Here is a 15,268-nt window from a genome sequence, read left to right on the forward strand (position 1 = left end):
CTTTGACCTTCTGCACACCGCCAGCATTTGGTAAGCAGTGATTTATCTGCCAAATAAATTTGTTGGCTCCATTGAAATGTGTTTAAGGTAGGGGGTCACTCACTAGGTCAAAAATGGCAGCTCATAAATTGAAGGTAAGCATGACTAAAAAGGGAGAGGACAAGATACAGATTTTTGGGGAAGCGGGGTTCGGGGTGAAAAATTGGGCGAGATCAGAGGTGGGTTTAAAAATGAAGAAAGAAAAAAAATCTAAAATAGGAGATGGCGCACTTTCGAGACGCATAAAAGCAAGACACATAAGGAGCCATCATGGGAGACCTTACCTTGAGTGAGATTCCGCGGTAAGACGGTATATCAGTCATTTTGACAGCTTGAGGTTAGAGGGCTCATCTAAGAAGTGAAGGGCAGTGTCCCTCCCAGCGCCGTGAGATCATGGAGCTTTAGTTACAGCTCACCTGCCTGGAAAATCCACTTACCTACCTCTCATTTCAAACTTATGAGCGCCGTCGTGTTTCGGCTGGCGTGCGCGCCGTGTGTCGTGATATTGAGTGGCAGCGAGCAGAATGACTGGTGACTGAAACCTCCTGACAGACTCAATGTAAGTTTACAAAGGAAAGTTGTGGAAGCTTTGTTGAATAGTCAATTCTGATTGGCTAATGAGCGCTTTCTGAGGTCTGTTAGTTCTGAATAACAGCACAAAACGGACTGCTGTTCCACATCTAATCATATCACTCACTGCAGTCAAGAAGCCCGCTCCTTTCTGCTGATTTCAATACTAGAAAGGCTGCTGTCAACTGACTGCTGTTTTGAATGTTAGCATTTAAATTTATTTCACGATGTCACTCAATTTCCTACACCCACCTTCTGTACAAAACAGTGTTGTTGCATTTTCAAAATCATGCAAGGAAATTGCTACTATATCTACCCCCTTGAATTAACAGGTTGTTGGCCTTCTCTCAGGCACCAAAAATCTATTGGTGTTTCTAGTGTTAACTGGCAACACTTTGTGCCAAAGACATGTGAACTCCTTGGTTATTTGCAAACACTTGGTTAACTGAGGTAAGAGACAAGGAAGATTTTTCCAATAACTTAATTTATTCAGCAAGTGCAAAAGTTTAGTTTGGTTAGAGCCTGAACAGCTATCTTACCAGATTATGTTTCTATGGATGCTAGCTATACGGATCTTTCCATGGTTGCAGTCCTGTCGAACTATTTTTTGGTGCAAGCTTGTAAATTACTTTAGCTTGTCATAAAATCACTGTAAGTCAACATGTCATGTCAAATGATTGATGTATTTGTTAAGTAGTTGTGTAATAAGCAGGATAATGTACAGGGAGCCAGTCATTATCCGCTTTGCGTCAGGCCCGGGTCTTGATTCACCCTGTCGGGGCTTATTTAGCGATACTAACCAGCTCGCTGTACATTATCCCTTACTTATATGTTTACAGGCTAAACTCATATTTCAATTACTACTGACTGGCTTATCTGAGCTGGGCAAGGCCTTTGCCATCAGAAGCTTTTATTTTATGTTTTTTCTAACACCACGAAGTTGGACCTTGGTCTACATGACATGCAGTTACATGTTAGTGTTCACCCTCTGCTGAGCTATTTCATAAAGGACAGGATTGCTACTTTTAAAATTAGGAAGTTCAGTGGGATCAATACATTATTTGGTGATTCTCCTAGCTTGCATTTCATTCATTTTCAATTTTGCATGCGTTGCAGACGACAATTACATCCACACCACTCCCTTCCTAACATCAAGGAGCCGCTTTGCCAAGGTAAGCGTAATAACTGCATAAGATATGAGCATGAACATGAAGACAGTGAGGTTAAGATGTTAGGCACTTCATGTACCTATATGTATGTAAATTTCATTACACTTCAGATATCCATGTTTTACATCTATAGCTTGTGCTTTGTATTTAAATAGATAAGGATGTGAGTAGATATCCTGAAAAAAAAAAAATCAAGCTACTCACAGTATACTCAAGTCAAATATATTTAAAATTGCACTTGCAACAAAACAGGTTTGTCACAAAGTGCAAAGCAAAGGACATAAACACAGCTAAAACCAAGAGTGAACAAAGTATAAAAACTCTTTTTGACTGCCACTTATTAACAGTGAAACCCTGGATGTGACAAAAGCTGACACACTCACTGTACATGAGGCTTGTTGGCGAGAGTTCAGCCTCGCTCTGCCTGCGCCCGGCCCTTTGTTTGGCTTAATTTGCCACCTGCAGTTGGGCCACAAATGAGGTGGTTAATACCGGTGCCAGGGGTCGTTTGGTCGGATTCACACAGCTCAAGCTAGACTACATCGCCGTGGGAGGAGATCGGGGAGAGTGCAAGCGGCCAGTACCCGGAGCAGATGTTGGGAGCTCGCCATTAACGACGCCTAATCACTAATTAGGGCGGGGTTGCTAATGAGGCCCCGCTAACAAGAGCCCCAGTGAAGGGTACGGTTTGGCAAAGGGGAGGGCAGATTGAAAAACAACTGTAGTCATGCAAAAACAATTAGCAGAATTCATGGCTGTAGTTGTACATAAATACATACATGCTGAAGTATTTCCGATGCACTCACTTTTGCCATATGCTAATCTACCAAAGCTACACAGAGGGTCTAATAAATGGAAGGAAACCCAAGGAAAGAAAACAAAGCTAATGCGCTCCATTGTTGTCTTTGGGTTGAGTCATGGTGGCTGTGACCGGTGGGGATCTGAACTGTACACGACCCCAGGGTCAATCTCAGTGTTTGTTTGTTTTGGAATATGACTAACTTTGGTCCAATGATGCATTTGCCCTGTGGACCTTGCGCAATGAGGAAATCAAAAGCGGGAGAGCGAGAGAGAAAGAAAGAGAGGACCAGATGGGAGACTGAGATGGATTGGCCGGGCTAACAGGCAGATGTTTATGGGCCATTATTTACAAGCTCTTTAATCTGGGCTATTTCCTCGCCCTTGGCAATGGATAGGTCTATGGGTCATGCTGCCTGAACCCCTTCACCACTGGTCATCCATCTCCTACTCTAAAAGAGAGGGAGTGAGAGAAGGGGGGAGGAGGGAGGAAGAGAGCAATTGGTTGACAAATTAAAAGATGGCTGTTGTTTTCATGCGATGTTCAGATGGTTCTTTGGCCTGAGAACAGTCTGAGAAAGGTGAAATTATGGTTCATGGTTTGATTTACTGGTAATCAGTACACAAAATCAGCTAAATTTAGCCACCGTAAATGCTAAATGAATGGAAGTTATGGGGAAGTTGAGACATTGCAATTGACTTTATGAGTCCCATTAATTCAGCATTAATGATGGCAAATTCTAGCTGATGTTTGTATATTATCAGAAAACAAAATAATGTGTTCCAATTTAACCTGGCTCCAAACCGTTTCAATATCCCATGCAAAAAAATGAATTATCCTCTAAGAAAGGGGAGATACTTGACAGAAAGAGATAGAAAAGAGAAGGAGGGAATAAATGAGGAAAGAGAGAGATGATAGGCTATAAAGGCAGGAAAGAGAGTGACAAGAAAAGAACTGGGGAAGTGATGAAAGAGATAGAAAGTGATATGCATGATGAAAAGAAGGAGGATATGCACAGGAGAGAAAGAGAGTGCCAGAGAGCGATGAGGTGCCGCCTCGCTAAAAAGCTTGTCACAGCTATTTCCCATTCATCTTTCTCTCACTATTCACATCTTTTCCCTTGCTGTGCATACATTTCAATTAGAGGAGTGTGAGCAATGCTATGACTGTTAGGCCACCAGCGTGTCTCTCCTCCATCTCCTGCAGCCAGACTTGCGCCTAATTTTCCCATCTGCTCGATGAATATTAGCCCAATTGCTGTCTATATCGATTTGCGCTAAGGTTAAAAGCTTCCAAGACCTTGGCTTGGATACGGGTTGCCTGGCAACTGCTCCATTCGGCCCCCTAAACCCCACCCCACCCCACCCTGCATGGACAGCTTCATGCGGGATGCGGGTGAATGAGGGTGAGGCTGGAGGTGATGGGGGCGGGTGGGTCCGGCCTAGCCAGATAGCAGAAGCCTGGGTCTTGATTTCTAGCCCCATCAGTGATTAAAAGCACCCCCTTCTGCCTGACACGGTGACCTTAACCCCCGGACCTCCCTGCTCCGGGGTCACTTAACCTTGAACCCAATTACAAGATAAGGTTACTTAAGTGTGACCCGCACCGCGCTCCTCACTCAGTTAATAGGACAAGCTCTAGGAGAAAAGGGCCAGCGCAGCTGATACGCCTCTAGGTTAATTCGCCGGGTTGACAAAGGTCGCAGGCAGCGGCCATAAAGAACGGGACGGCACTTCGATTTCTCATGCAAAGTGAGACTCAGCAATACGATATCGCGGCGGGAGCCAAAGAGCAAGGGCAGCAAAGCTTGTGTTCTGATAAAATGGTTTCATCACCATCGCCAGGTGCCATTGCTGAGCCCATAGTTTGGACTAACTATGCAAAAAAGCTGCCTGTCCATAGAGTTGTGCATCTGTCTTTACATTACTTCCCTATATTTCCCTATGGGTATGCTTTTTGAATATTTTTGTATGCTGTTTGAAAAGTTCATCTTGAAAAGGATATATATCCATTTTAAATAAAAATAAAATCATTACCTGAAATAAAACTTTCAATATCTCTAAAATATCAAGGATCCAGTTTGGAAAAGTGTTATTTATTATGTTACTTAACTCGCCCACTTAGTAGGCGCCACATTTGTCAAGTGGTAGATATCTCATTTTGAAACATGAAGAGTACATAATGCTTTTGTTTTGAAGTATCCACCAATTAAAAAAAATAAAAATAAATCAATAGCACAATGAAATGATGGTATTTTTCATTATCTTATTAATAATTGGATAAGTTGATGGATGACAAAGTTGTGTGGATTGTTTATATTGTAGAGATATTGAATGATGAACTGGAGATAATTATTTTTTCCCCCAAAATGGTTAGGCCGTATAGTGTTTTGGAATACAACTCTTCATTTTGTCTTAACTCTGTTTATTTGTTTATTATCTCTTAATACTATTATCATCTAGTGACACAGTGCGACATATTGAGACTCAAGGCGTCTCAGCTTAACAAAGCCAATAAAGTGTGACTGGTTTGTTTTGCCCTGTGTCACGTCCCGGCTGTATCATGTGGTAAACTCTTAGCCTGCCTCTCACCCCTCCAATCTGGCATTATCCCTCTTGGATCAAGGCCAGTGGGCTGGCTTAACAAGCTGGGCTACATCAGAGCAGACAGGGGGGTGAGGGGTGAACACTGCGAGCAAACATGAGCGGTATATCATGGCAAAGCCTGCTGTGATTTTGGCTATGGTTTGGTGAAGCTGAAACGACGACAGTTCAGTTTAGTAGTCTACCTACTGTAGCAGTTGCTTTTTTACTTTTTCTTCCTCTGCGGAGTTCGTTCAGCCGCATTACAAGACTTGCTGATAAAATTCACCCGATAGCGACACAATTGCAGTCTTAGATGAGTACTGTTTTTTTTTTTTTCCAAGTAAGACGGCAGATGACACGTAAAACATGAGGAAATGAGGAAACAGTTAATTTCCAAAATGCTTTATATCCATTTGGGGGGGAAATCATTTACTGAAATGTATCATTAATATCTCTAAAATATGGACAACAGGATCCAGTCAAAGTGTTGAAGTGGTTGTTTGTTTTAGTGACTTAAGATGTGTCCTATCCTTTAAAAGTACCATAATTTTTTGTTGTATCAGTCATTTCATGAGAGTAACTGTCACACTTATTTTTTCAAATAGTGAGCATTTTGGAACATAATCCTTCATAAAGTGTAACCACCAGTCTTTGTTTTGTTCACAGCTAGTAGCATGTAGCCCCACCTTGCCAGGTCAGGCAGGAAGCAGCTGGTTAGAAATAAAAACACTGGTTATTGCACATAAAGCTATTAGTTATACTTATGCCAGACATGCAGTGGGACTTTGTCTATCTGAGACCTTATTTCCTGATAACACTATCAGAATAAGTCAATATTTGCTAAATGGATAAGTGAAAAGAATCTGTCTGAGTGAAATTTGGTATTTGAGTTATTCAGGATGAATTCAGTCCTTTGTTGTTAACATTTAAATACATAAATAAATAAACATAGCCCCAAAAAATGAAAGGGGTTCAAGCCTGTTAGGCTGACTGGTGGTAATAATATTGAAACGTTTGTTAGTGGTAACAACAACAACAACAACAAATTGAATAGAAACACTGTTAGACAACGTGCAACTCAGTTCACGCTCCATGCATGCGATGTTTCTATGCATTTGAATGTGGCTCGCTCCATTGTGTGGTTTTATTGGTGTCAGCCAACTCAGGTCGGCCGCTCCGCATAGCGCTGCCCACAAATCAGGCACTCAAACCGAGCCCAACACTCTCGGCACCACCAAAACGCTTTGTTTGAGGTCAGCTGCTAAAATAGGTCATCGTTTTCCTGTAATGAGAGACAAAGGGGTTTCTGATTAAATTTTGCAGACATAACGGATTTATCAGTCTCGCGGCACACGCTAGTCAAGCAGAAAAGGACTGTATGTCCTCATCAAAATTCCAATCATAAAACCAAAACAAAAGCTTTCAGGTTCATTTCTATGATGTGGATAAATGAGCTGAGACCGAAAAAAAAAAAAAATGGATTAACGGAGAGTCAAATCAAGCGACAAATAAAAACCTTTGGCTTTCAATGACAACCGCCTCATATACTAAAAGGGTGAACCAGAGGGAAAATATATTCAGACATACTCAAATACTCTCAAGCGCTTTACCAAACTATTTCTGCCATCCAAGCTAAGACAGAGCAAACAATATGGCTGCTGGATGCAACAGTAAAAAATAAAACAATCTCTTGTTTTTAATACATTCGGTTTGTACCGCCCGACTGCCTCACAACCTCGGTCAAACACAAGAGGGTGGATGAACTGAAAGAAAAGGAAAGGGGGAGAATTCTAGCAAAATAGAGAGCTGGATGTAGAGAGAGAGAGAGAGAGAGAGAGAGAGAGAGAGAGAGAGAGAGAGAGAGTGGGGGGTATTAGAGGAGAATAGGAGGAGGGGGAGAGAGAGAGCGAGAGAGAGAGCGACTGCCCTAGCAGTGGCCCGCTGACCGGCAGTTGAACCTCTCTCTGAACTGAAGATGAACCCTAAACTTGAGGATCTTCGGTCACAGATCTCCCTGGGAGCTACAAACCAGGGCAACTAGCCCACAGACTGACACACTCACACACACACATACACACACACACAACAACACACTCGCTAACCATTCAAACACACACTCTCACAGTCCCAGTCAATCAGCATACACACACACACACACACTGACACACTATAGAGAGATAATTCCATCACCCACCACAGCGTCCTCAAATCCACTCAAAACAATTCCACTGGTGTGATATCTGCACACACACACACACACACACACACAAATGCATATGTGAGTCAACGCACGCACAGACACACACATACACACAAACCGCACACACTTATCCTCTGAACATGCATGTTGACCTTGCCTGCCCTTTTAGCTGGCACATGCTCTCTAATCCGCAGGGTTTTTGCATGTAGAAAAGCAAGGCGCCGAGCTTAAATGCATGCCGCACACACACACACACACACACACACACACAAACACACATCCACGAGCGTGCGCGCCATTATGCACATACAACATGTAACACTCCACAGCAGACATGTCAGAGGTTGCGCTGGCTCTTTAACCACCCCCACTGTGGCACACCCGGGAGGGCACAGCAGAATGCACTTCGGGGTCACGGACAGGTCAGCGGCGAGCGTACCGACCCCGGCTCCTGTCTGCTGCTCGGCTGAGAAAGAGAGAGACAGACAGATTGAGAGAGAGACGGGGAGAGAGAGAGAGAGAGAGAGAGAGAGAGAGAGAGAGATGGATGAAGCTAGGGGGCAAAAAAAAACAAAAAAACATAAGGGCTGCGTTCAATTCTGGCGGTAGAGTTTGTGGTGGCTGCGCTCGTCGTGTCCTTTTCACCGCTGTGGATTGGGAGAAGACTGAGCCTCGCGGTGTACGGAGAGGGAAAGGAGAAGATTTTTTGGGAGGAGATGACTAAAAACCGTGGCCTCGCCCTCACACCCCACCCCCACCTTGTCTGGTCTGGCAGAGGACCAGTGTTTAATCACATTACTTTTTCCAGATTAAAGTAAGGTATTACTGTTCCAATTTCAGTAATCACATTACAGTTACTGATCTAGCAGATAGGTTGTTACATCCTTTAGCCTTTTAAACGTCTTTATTAGTGTTGTATCTATCAAACGATTCCCCTTGTCTTATCCTGCCTTCAAGTCATATCGGAAATATCGTAATTATGAGTAGAGAGCACATGAACGAGCCAACAAAGTGGTAAATGTGACTTGGAAAGTCAAAATGTAATGCTGTAGGCTCTATCTTTATTAAAAACCTTAAAGGAAAGAGTTGTCTGTCATTATGTAGTTTATTTCTTCTGTTAATGTGGGCTTAGGTCGACAATATGCTATTTATTGGCCCAATGAATGCAAGTTGCACAATTGTTTTAGGGTGTAACGCAACAGTTATGCAATGAGAAGTGTAAGTAATTACTTTTCTCAGTGAGTAATAACTATTTTTAGTAAAAGTAATTCATTACTTTTAAGAAGAGTAACAAGTGATGTCTAATTTATAACTTTTTTTTCCAGTGACGACCCGAACTCAGTATGTCGACATGTCGGACAAAGCCACAACATATTTCTGAATTAGACTTCTCTCTTTTCACCCTCTCCTTCTTTCAAATTATTACAAGCTGTCAAATCGCCACCCGATTGGATGCAGTGGGAATGATGTCCGTTAAAAAAAAAAAGAAAAAAAAGACCAATGAAAAAGATGCAGGATGACGCAGTTTATAATCGGATTAAAACTGACGATGCAGTTAATCATAATAATGATAGAATGTGGGCAAAATATTATGGGTCTCTCCAGTAATATAACAATCCCCTTTTAACAATTTATTTGTCAAAACATAGTTTTATTCAGAGAAATGTTAGACATATTTCTATATTTGCACCTTGAAGCAGTGACAGTGTACATGTACACACAGTACAGTAGAAGTGCATTGAAATATTCATCCACTGTAAACATCAATATTTTATATCCCAAAAATTCCCACAAAATGTGTTAAATGGATTCCTGTAAGTTACTGAGTGGTTTGTTCCCTCCTCCCTTTTGTTTGACACATCCTACACACTAACACAAGCAAAAACAACATTTAATAGCAACCAAAACACATATAAAACACACACATTAAATGGTTCCTCTTATGGGACCCCACCCCCACCCACCCCTCCTCCTTTTTGAGATGTGGAGTATCCTGAGTAGCTGGCTTATGAAATAAAGAGTTTCCTCTGATGACTTATTCATATCCCACAGGAACAATGTGAGGAGGAAAAGCTCCAGGAGTGGAAGTCTACATTTCTACAAATGGGCCTTAAAAGGGAATGGGAAGCCAGTTGTTGGTGTTAAAGGGTTTTTTAACCTTTATCCAGAGAATAGTTTTCTGAGCACGCATGCTCGTTGTCAGCGCCACCCTACCTTACATTCAGACAGTTACACACATTCACTCCGGGGAGCTGCTCAGTACAGACACAGTCCTGCTGCTGGCCCCGGTGGAGCAGCGGGGGGTCAAGGGCACCTCGACAGTAGTGGAGGAGCAGATTGCATTTTCAGTCATACAAACATTTCTCAGAGGCAGAGCTGCTCTGGAGGCAGAAATAATCTGGTAGAGCCAATCTCCTCAAAATATCAATACAAAATTGACATTAGCCCCTTTCACACATGCAGCATGTTCCGTAAATTTAACAGCACAGGAGCCATGTGTGAACAGAAGCCGGTGTCAAAATGCCGGTAAATCAGTTCTGCCAATTGTAACATTTCTGGTAAAGTTCTGTATTGACCGTATGTGTGAGTGATGCCGTAACATTACCGGGACAAGCACGCACAACGTTAGGACTCTCTGTTGTCGAACTGTAGGAGGGAAATACAAACTATTATACGGGCTGTAGGTTTACTTTTTGACGAAAATTTCAATTTGGACAGACGTGGAAATAAGAGAAATCCTCTGAGTCTGAGCAGATGAAACTGTTTGCTATAGGCCAACACTTCAAACATTTTTTAGAGACCACAGGGAACTGAGATAAATTAAAAAATAAGTATAAAATGGGTCAAAAATGGGTCCTTCAATTCATTCATTCATGACAATGGCAGTCATGATTTTGGAAGGTCAGCAGCAAGCTAACTATCTTACCTAGTTAACTTTCAGTTAGTAGGAAGAGTGCTAGGTTTCATAATATTAGCTTCCTCCTCTCTCACCCCGTGCCTTTTTCATTTCGCTTCCCTCCAACATTACCTAGCCAAGAAAAACCAGGCTTCTCTGGCTCCGCCCATTGGGGTTTAATTCAATCAATGAGATTATCCAAGAAATGTTTGTATAACTAAACCTCCAATCTGCTGTTGAGGGAGGGGAAAGAGCATGCTGTCTACCTTCAACCAGAATTTGTGACTTGACAGTTAAAGTCCGCCATTTTTACCCAAACAAACCTATGAACACCTCCTTGATTCTTATTGGCTAAACAGATGATGACAAATCCATCCAGAAAGAAGTTCAACTCAGCTGAACTTTCTGTTCATCAAAATGGATGGAAATCTGACAGACAGATGTGTCATCAGCCCTGTCTGAACAATTACAGACACCTGTCATAGAAAATGAATTGAAAGTTACGTTTGTCATCATCGTACCTATTTGTAAATTATTTTTCTAAGCTAATTATTGAGGTTACATGGTCTGTTCTCTAACATGCCTTTTGAAAAGGGTTATTTGATATAGGAAGTGACAATAAGTGATAAAGTGATAAATCCATGTTACTCTAAATGATGAACACAAGGATATGGATTTACAGATAAACTGTATTTCAGATGCTGATGGTTACTGCAGACAGACATGTGGGATGAAAAGAGGATTTCCCATTGATCCCTTCTTGTTTCGTAACTCTGAATTAATACCGGTCCTCTAAGGGACCGGGGTCAGCCAGAGATCACAGGGACACTGTGTGTGTGTGTGTGCGTGTGTATGTGTGTGTGTGTGTGTGTCACATGGACCACATGCTGCTGTCCGGGCTGGAGGGCATCACAGTGAGAGTTCTAGCAGAACAAGTTTTTTTACTTCTGCTATCACACACACACTGTATGTGGAAAGGTCACAGCAGTACTGTCCCTGGAGGACTGGCTCAGAGACCCTGTGTTGTTCATAGACTGACTCTCCATTCAGTCCCATTTAACATCAGATTCCAGTGAGTGATCGGAAACTTTTTGCTCCGACGAACAAACGGCAAAGGGAATAGTTCACTATGTGGTCTCATCCTTGAGGCGTAAACGTCATCCTTGTAAATCATCCTTGAAAGTTGAGTTGTGTTGTAATAGCTGTGTTGTAATAATCCTGGATTACCTCAGCACTCATTAGTGACAAAAGGGATAAGTAAGGAAAAATATACCTTTTCAGTTTTTAGGTTTTACACTGGAGATACAGAGATTTAGAGGTTAATCCTTGGTCTGTCACTGGCCATTGGTATAAATTAGAACAAGCTGCTTTCCCAACACAGCATTCCTCAAACTGGAAAAAAAAAACACAAAATAAAAGCATCCCACTAAGAACTGCACTCTCGGTTACCCATGCACACAATTTAAAATACAAACTAACCAGCTAATTGTTGAGAAATACTGGGACATTTTTCATCATCTTGTAGCATGACATGTTCATTTTGAGAACCCCTTTTTTTTTTTTTTTTTTTTTTTAACTTGCAGATCCAGATTTTAGATGGCAATGACCAGGGTGTGACCTGTCTTCACAGCTCCAAGTAAACTGGCCCAGACATGAGTCAAACCCTTATCAATATCCTGCGTTAAACCCAGGTCTTGTAGTGTAAAGAGGCTTAGTCTGTGTCTGGGAAATCATGTCTTTATCTCTCAGTGAAGGATTTTGGACAGATCATGCTGTGCCACTGGAACGCAAGAGCAAAACGTCACCGGGTTTAGACTCTTAATAACCTCCCAAAACCAACGCGTCACTCACATCAACGCAGTTTGAATCGCATGCAAAAGGTGACACTCGGCTCTGTGTGGAATCCTACACTAGTGGTTCCTCTGTCCAAGTAAAAACAGAGAAAGAAAGAAAAAAAAAAACGTTATCAGTCGCGGAGTCAGCGCTCCCTGAGGTCATGACAGGTGGTGGTGTCCCAGGGCCGCGACGCTGCCGACAGCTGCCATGGAGACCTGGCTGTGGACTCCCAGGCCGGGTGTGGACTGACAGGTGGTCGGTGGGGGGGGGGGGGGGTTTGTGTGTGTGTGTGTGTGTGTGGGGTGTGTGTGGGGTGGGGTGGGGGGGGTTGGTGTCAACGTCACCTATCATGACCTGGGATGGGGTTTCACCTCTAGGGCCAAGCAGAGGTCACTGCTTCTAGGTCCAGGAAGTTTCCATTGTCATTCCACACTTTCCATTTGTGTGTAGAACTTGTTTATTGCTTATTTTTCTACCTGCTGGCACCACAATTAGCATATGATAAACTTGATTCTAGCAATCCACCTATTAGCCACAGTGAATTGCTTGATTCTGTTTCTAGTGATTTTAATTGTCACTTTTTGTCTGGTTGTATCTTAACTGAGCTCTTTGTCACTGGACTCACATGAGCCAGTGGAAGGTGCATGTGGTTTCACTTCCTGAAGTCCTGCACAATAGTATCGTTTAGAGCGCCTAGGATATTGCTTTTCATTCTGGCTCCTGCTGAGAAACATAAAATATTTCCTGGTATCAAGTTATGGTGGCACACAATGTGTGCAATTTAGAAAGGACACACACACACACACTTACCTAGTTGAGCTGTGGTAGCATGTGACAAACAAACACTTCGAATGAGGTAGTTTGAGCATTGCCTATACTGCACACACACACACACACACACAAACACTGTAATTTGGAACAATAGTACACACATGGCTTATACTGTACACACACACACACACACACAGCTGCATCGCCCAGCGCCAATTACCACGGCTGTGACCTCACACGTCCGGGTCAGTGATTCCAACTAAATGGACAAAAAGAAAACTTGTCCCGGAATCTCTGCTCCCAATTACTCTACACCGAGCTCCCCGGCCAGACAATGCTGCAGGTGAGAAGTTGGATGGGGCCGCTGTCAGAGCCTGGCAGAGGCACAATGGAGCGCTGTGGCATCGTCTGGAACGGCTGCAAGCCCGTTCAGAGACGGATAGGATTTGTCCAGAAGGGGATTTAAATCCTTCTGTTGGTGGATTTGTCTTCATTAGCTTGTCTTTAGAAAATTATTTTGTTTCATATTTGTGAGTGGACTAGGGTTATTGCCGTCTCCTGTCACAATGGCGCCGTTTCAATTTAGCCTTGACAAAATAGACTTCTCTCTCTGCCAACTGTAAGGTGCCAGGCCAACAAGGGCGGGGCAAAACAACCGCAGTTTTTCTGGCTAAGTAACATTAGACTGAAGGCAAGAGGTAAGAGGAAGAAAATATAAAGCAGCGCTCTTGCTACTAACTGAAAAAATGCAATCTAGTCATACTAAGATATCTAGGCAATATCTAGTGGTGTCTAGCTAGCCTGCTGACCTTCCAAGACCATTAGTACCATGGTCATGAATGAATGAAAAATCAAGCAAATGACATGTATATTTTTGTTGCTTTGTTATCTAACTTGGCTTCGCCCATTGAGGCTTAACAGAATGAGATCATTTCTGGCTCTAGAGCAGCTCTGCCTCTGAAAAATGTTATGACTAAAACTCCAATCTGTATTTGACCTAACAAACAGTATTAGTATTGTACCATAGGCCTGCTATTTCTGTGTTTGTGAGCTAGCGAGCTGGCTTTTAAAACATTTGGTAGCTGCCTATCAGCAACCATGTCAAGTCCTAACTTGTTAAACTGTTTAAACTTACATGCTCAAATTCTTTCATTAAAAGTGTGCCCAAATTTGGTGGATTCTTTTGTTTGGTTGCGAACAAGATTCAGGCTTCATTGCATCAACATGTACAGCTGTTAAAACCTCAGAACCTTGGCTCCATCACATGAAGAGCAATCACAACATAAAGCAGGCCGACCCCGGTTTAAAAGCAGCAATACTTTTATTCTAACAAAGCAACAATTCTAAAACAAAAATGTTAAGGATCAGGAGGTCAAGCCAAAGAGAAAAAAGGAGGCTTTAAAGTACCAAAACCATTCTACGAAAATTACTTATAGGAAAAGAACAGTGCAAAAAAGTTATAAAGAAACACAAAACAAAAGTGCATGTTCCCCGCCCCCTCTGTCATTCCCCAGGGAGATTTTATAGGCAGCACCCAAAGGTGCCAACAAGGCAGCTGATCGAAGCAACTGGGAACACCTGGAGAAGGACAGGGGAGAGTAAAAAGGAGAGAACAAGGCAGGGGGAAAACGCGTAACAGCAGCGTCTTTAGGAAGCAGAATAGTGGCAGGCTATGGGCTGCAGAGTACAGCTAAGGTCAACAACAGAGCCAGGCATTGATTCCACATACTGTATGTGGTAAGGTCACAAACTATCATGGGACCTTTGCCCCTGGGCGGTTTCCAATCATTCTGTTTCTCATAATCCGTGGAAAACTTGTCCCGTCGTTTACAGTTCAATGACCACTCATCTCTGCAACAATTACAATGCCCTCTTTGCATGCTGACTGTTCAATGGCATGTACATGTGATCTAATGTGTCTGTTATTTTTCACGCTGCTTTAAGCTCTTTGGCTAATTTGAACTGCAGTGGAGGATGATTATGTTTCGATTAAATCGAACAGATGTATGCAACTTAATGTAGAAGAGATGAAAAAAAAAAAGATTGGGATTTAATATGCTTTGCATTCACATATAGCTCCCTAAAGTATTGTAGGGTGCTTTTAGAATTCTAATGCCATATTGATTTGTGAACAAAAGTAGTTAAAATTGGACATATGGAAACTATCACAGAGAGAAAAATACCTAGCTGATAGATGCTAGGTGGATACTGAGAATACATCCAGGGATAAAGGACTTTAATATCACAACCACCAATACGGGTTGTGCATATTGTTGGAAGCATTATCAGTCAGTTGGCAACCAATTATAATGGCCCCCTTCTGCACACAACGCTCAATTGATAGGCCCCAGGGCCATGTGAAGATGACTTAGTGGGTCAAATGCAGCCTGCAGATATCGCAGA

This window comes from Centroberyx affinis, unplaced genomic scaffold (genome assembly GCF_046629955.1).
Source record: "Centroberyx affinis isolate AG114_WGS23_722 - 3 ecotype Tasmania unplaced genomic scaffold, CSIRO-AGI_Caff_v1 ptg000759l_1, whole genome shotgun sequence".
In the NCBI taxonomy this organism is placed as follows: domain Eukaryota; kingdom Metazoa; phylum Chordata; class Actinopteri; order Beryciformes; family Berycidae; genus Centroberyx; species Centroberyx affinis.